At 53.3% G+C, this 4,872-nt stretch overlaps 1 non-coding gene across 1 annotated transcript; it reads right to left on the minus strand.

The window, feature by feature from the left end:
• Window positions 1-4,405: 4,405 nt before the first annotated feature.
• TRNAE-CUC lies at window positions 4,406-4,477 on the minus strand. Its single transcript has one exon. It is a non-coding gene; the product is annotated as a tRNA-Glu (tRNA).
• Window positions 4,478-4,872: the final 395 nt, after the last annotated feature.

Here is a 4,872-nt window from a genome sequence, read left to right on the forward strand (position 1 = left end):
CCGCGGGGCCGGGAGCCGGGGGGTCCGCCGGGCCGCCGGCAGTGCTGGGCGGGCCGCGGGTGGTCGGGCCGGGGGCCGGCCGGCACCCCAGGGCCCGAGCCGACCCAGGCTGGAGCCACCGGGGGGCCAGCCTGGGCCGCGCCTCCTCCCCCCACACCTCCCTTACCTGCTACAGGCTTCCCATGACTCAAATGTTCGCGGGAAGCAGGGGAGGGGGCGGAGACTTTGGGAAGGGGCGGAGTTGGGGCGGGGCCGGGGGCCCTGGGAGTGTCCTCCATTTGGAGGCACAAAATATGGTAACCCTAGCTTCAGCAGCAGTGGTCAGAACTAGAAACTGTGGACTACAAACTGCTGTATGGAGTGAGGACTTCCTGGTTCCTCCCAGCAAGTACCCTCTGCCCTCTCAGCAGGAAGTTTTAGTGCTGAGTGGAGTTGGGAGCATGAGGTAAGTAGAAAAGAGGCTGCTGGACTGTAATCTTATTCCATTTTTCCTTACAGGTAGGACCAAAAAGCAGTATCAGGTTTACAGTGGCACCATGGAGCTAGGCCCATGCTCAGAAGGGGCCCCGGCCTGCCCCACTTGCACTAGGCCCGAGACCCTGGCAGCCCACTGGCTCCCCCACCCCCCACTTGCTCCTCTCCACCCCCTGGCTGGACCCCAGTGCACCTCTGGCTCTGAGCAGTCTCTGCTTCCCACCACCTGTGGGGCCTCTCCTGTCTCCCCACAGCTGAGCCCCTTGGGAATGGTGCAGAAGCCTAGCCAGTCTCAGCCAGTTGTGGGGAGGGAGGGAAAGCAGTGCAGGGGGCTTGGCTGGGCCCCTCCAGGCAAGTGGGTCCTGAGGGAGCCCAGCCAGGGCAGGCCCTGGCCTGGCTGATCGTGCCACTCCCGAGGGGCAAAGCGATTCCCCGCCCTGGGACCAGCCCTGGCTGTGCTGCCAGCTCAGCCTGGCAGACAGTTACCTCCCAGCAGTGTTGGTGAGTGCAGCCGGGAGGCAGGGCATGGGCAAGTGGGGGGGCCTGGAAGGGGGTGCTGGACTGTAAGGGGGCAAGGAAGATCTCTGTATGTTGGGACACTAGGGAGTGGGGGTTATGTGAGGTGCTAAGTTGTTGTACTGGGGCTGTGGGCAGGGGTGGTATTGTGCAGGCCACTGTGCATTTGTATGGGGGGATCTGGGAAGGCACTGGGCATAGTGGGACTGGGGGGGCACACATCTGGCCATAGGGAGTCAGGGAGGTGTTGCAGAGGTGCTAACTTTCTAATTTCCCCAGGAGTGCTGGACCCCCACTCTACCCCAAGCCCTACTCCCATCGCACTTCTTTCCACCCCTGCTCCACACCCACCCCACCTCTTCCTGCCCCTCAGAGGCAGGGTGGGGTGGCCTAGTGCCCAGTGCCTGGGGGTCATCTCCAGGGGGGTGACAGCCCAGGTAGGGGACCCCGGACCCACCCAACTCCACCAGGCCCCAACCCAGGGCCCTAACAGCAGCAGAGCAGTCTGCCACTGGGTCAGCAAGGAATCCCACCAAACACACTGACCTCATGAGGGTGAGAGGTACCACTCCCTCACCTTCCCTGGGTCACTTCCTACTGGCTTTTCTGCAGCAGCAGTCCATAGGGTATCAGGGCCTCCAGGCTTCTCGGCCCTGGACACTCCATGGGCTTCTAATAGCAGCAGGCCTCTGGTCCAGGTCCTGGGCTCTTTTGCTCATGTAGGTAAGGGCTATAACAGCTGCTGGGGCCTCTACCAAGCATCCTTCCTCCTTGGCAGACCACCCAGACTGAACTATGCTGCTCCCTTTTATACTGCAGCAGCCGTTGGAGCATGCCCCACAGGGTCGAGGGGGCATGGCTCCGGCTGCTAAGAGCACTGCTTTAACCCCTTCTGCTCCAGTGCGGGGCCATTCTACCCCATCACAGATGCCTAATTTAGTATGGCAGTGATTAGTTAAATAGCTAAATAAATAATGAGTAAGAAATATTTTAAAAATATATTTTTAAAATGATTAGTACAAATGACTGTCACTGTATCAATCTGTCTGCAATAGTGAATAGTGCTGGTGTTGGCCACTTATGCAACAGCCTCAATGAAATTTCATTAAGACTTAGTTAAACTAAAATTAATTGATTTGTGGTTTCTAAGAGGTGGGGCAGGTGTGGAGTAGGGGTGGGAAAAGGCAGGATGGAAATAGGGCCTGAGGTAGAGTGGGGGTCTCCTTGCATCATTTAGGAATAATAAAGGGCCTGATTTTCAGAAATTTAGGGTACGCACCACTCCCTTTGATTTCAGCTGGAGGTTTAGGTGCTCAGAAGTCAAAAGGGCTCTAAGCAGGTACAAGGGTCTGTCTGCATGGAGCATTTTGCTTGCAGGATCAAGACCTAAGAAACTGATTGGTTCAGCACATAAAAATAATAAATATACAGGATGAAATTGTATCTAATATGCCTCCTTAATGTAAAACACATACTTCTTTTCCTATGCTTGCCTTCCCTTCAGTAGTAGAAGGCTCAGGCCTTACTATAGAACTGTAACTAGGAAATGAATTAGATTCATTTATAGAGTGAAAAAAAAAAAAAAAGAAATCCACCTAATTATTATTATTTTTTTCATAAACAATGGTTCTTGAATTAAAATAACACTGTAAACATAGGTATCTTCCAGTCTACTTTAGATTCACTTAGATATGCAGGCAGGGTATTGGAGATAGGAATAAAATGTGGGTTGTTAATCTGTCCTATACTCCCATTCAGTGGTTTTTTGCATTTATATATTTTTGAAGATTTTTCCACACAGTACCTGCATTTCCTGCGTGCAACTTGTTCATTTCCCCAGGTCAGAAATATTAAAGCTTTATGCTTTTCCTTATTCTTGATTTTATTTATTTTATTTTCAATTTTTTTTTATTAGCCAATTTCCTGCTGTTTCCTTCACACAATTGGCTATACCTGTAGTCCTTGCATTTGAAACGAGGAACTATTTCCAACTGTTACGGAAATGGTAATGAAAAAGAAGGGGGGAGACATTGTATATCATGTTGCAAAAGGGACAACATATAAGTTAACTTCCCTTGGAAATATAAATGCGTAAAACAAAAAGAGGAAAATAGGAACAAACATTCTTTTGAAAGGGGCAAATCCTGACAACTAGAACATCAGGGCGGTTACTCAATCTGCATACATGTGTATTTTCCCCAGCTGCCAACTAGCACGGGGGAGGGAGAGACGGTGGGGCAGGTGGTGATGACAGCCTCCCGTAGGCAGACGCAGCTCCCCAGACTACCCCTGCAGCTGGACACTCCCCCAGTTCTTCCTGGAAGTACAGCCCTCACCCTATCCCTCAGCAGGGCAGCCAAGAAAAAGCCTTCCTCGAGTGGCGACGGAAGTTGTGCCACGGTGCTGAGCGCCTACCATCCTCCCCACTCGAGAAGAGGAAGCGGAAAAATGCCCTCGCTCACAAATGAAGAGAGGAGGTGCCGGAAGGAAGGCGAAAGGCCCTGGAAGTGGGAGTGTGAAAGGGCGGCCGGGGAAGAAGAGATACAAGAGCTTCTTGAAAGACAGATATGAGCAAAGGGGTTTGAAATGCTGCGGGGGGAGAGAAAAGCAGCCAGCGCAGACGAGAGCTAGCCATGTCCACTCCTTCCCTCACTGGGAATTGAACCCAGCCTGTGGCGGTGAGAATGCTAAATCCTGACCACTAGACCATCAGGGAGTGGCTCTGGGGCTGCTTGCTCAACCTGTGTACACGTGTATTTTCCCCAGCTGCCAACTAGCACAGGGGAATCCTGGCCTCCAGCAACCACGGGAGAGGGAGAGCCAGAAGTGGTCAGGGCTATAGCAAGAGGCAAAAAAGCTGCCTTCTCTGAGGATCGAATTCAGGACCTTCAGATTATGAGACTGACGCGCTACCGACGGCGCTCAGAAGGCTTGCCTGGTGCCCCGCGAGGGGGGAGTGGCCTTTGAGAGCCCAGCACAGTTGGGTTCCTCGGCAGGCGAGACGGTGGGTCAGATGGTGACGACAGCCTCCCGTAGGCAGAAGCAGCTCCCCAGACTACCCCTGCAGCTGGACACTCCCCCAGTTCTTCCTGGAAGTACATCCCCTACCCCATCCCTCAGCAGGGCAGCCAAGAAAAAGCCTTCCTCGAGTGGCGACGGAAGTTGTGCCATGGTGCTGAGCGCCTACCATCCTCCCCACTCGAGAAGAGGAAGCGGAAAAATGCCCTCGCTCACAAAAGAAGAGAGGAGCTGCGGGAAGGAAGGCGAAAGGCCCTGGAAGTGGGAGTGTGAAAGGGCGGCCGGGGCAGAAAAGATACAAGAGCTTCTTGAAAGACAGGTATGAGCAAAGGGGTTGGAAATGCTGGGGGGGAGAGAAAAGCAGCCAGCGCAGACGAGAGCTAGCCACGTCCACTCCTTCCCTGACTGGGAATCGAACCCAGGCCGTGGCGGTGAGAACGCCAAATCCTGACCATTAGACCATCAGGGAGCCGCTCTGGGGGGGGGGTCCCTTGCTCGACCTGCATACATGTGTATTTTCCCCAGCTGCCAACTAGCACGGCCTAGAAGGAGTTTGGCCACTGAAGATGTGACAGGATTTCTAGGGTACACTGCACCTGGGGTAGTGCTGCACACCGTTAACTCTCCAGACAATGCTTTGATAGTGAAAAGCAGCAAACCGCTGCAGATGCTGTTATCACTCAGTATAGCAGCCTGTGGATCCCTACAGCCAGGTAGATTGCATGAATGCTCCTTGAGCCACTCAGGAATAACACAGAGAAAGGCACTTATCAAATTTCCCAACTCCCCAGCCTTGCACTCTAGAATTCTATTGTCTTCCCCTGGTCAGAAACTTAACCAGTGCAAGTTCATTATGTAGTCTGC

The sequence above is a fragment of the Trachemys scripta genome, chromosome 11, assembly GCF_013100865.1.
Source record: "Trachemys scripta elegans isolate TJP31775 chromosome 11, CAS_Tse_1.0, whole genome shotgun sequence".
Classification (NCBI taxonomy): domain Eukaryota; kingdom Metazoa; phylum Chordata; order Testudines; family Emydidae; genus Trachemys; species Trachemys scripta.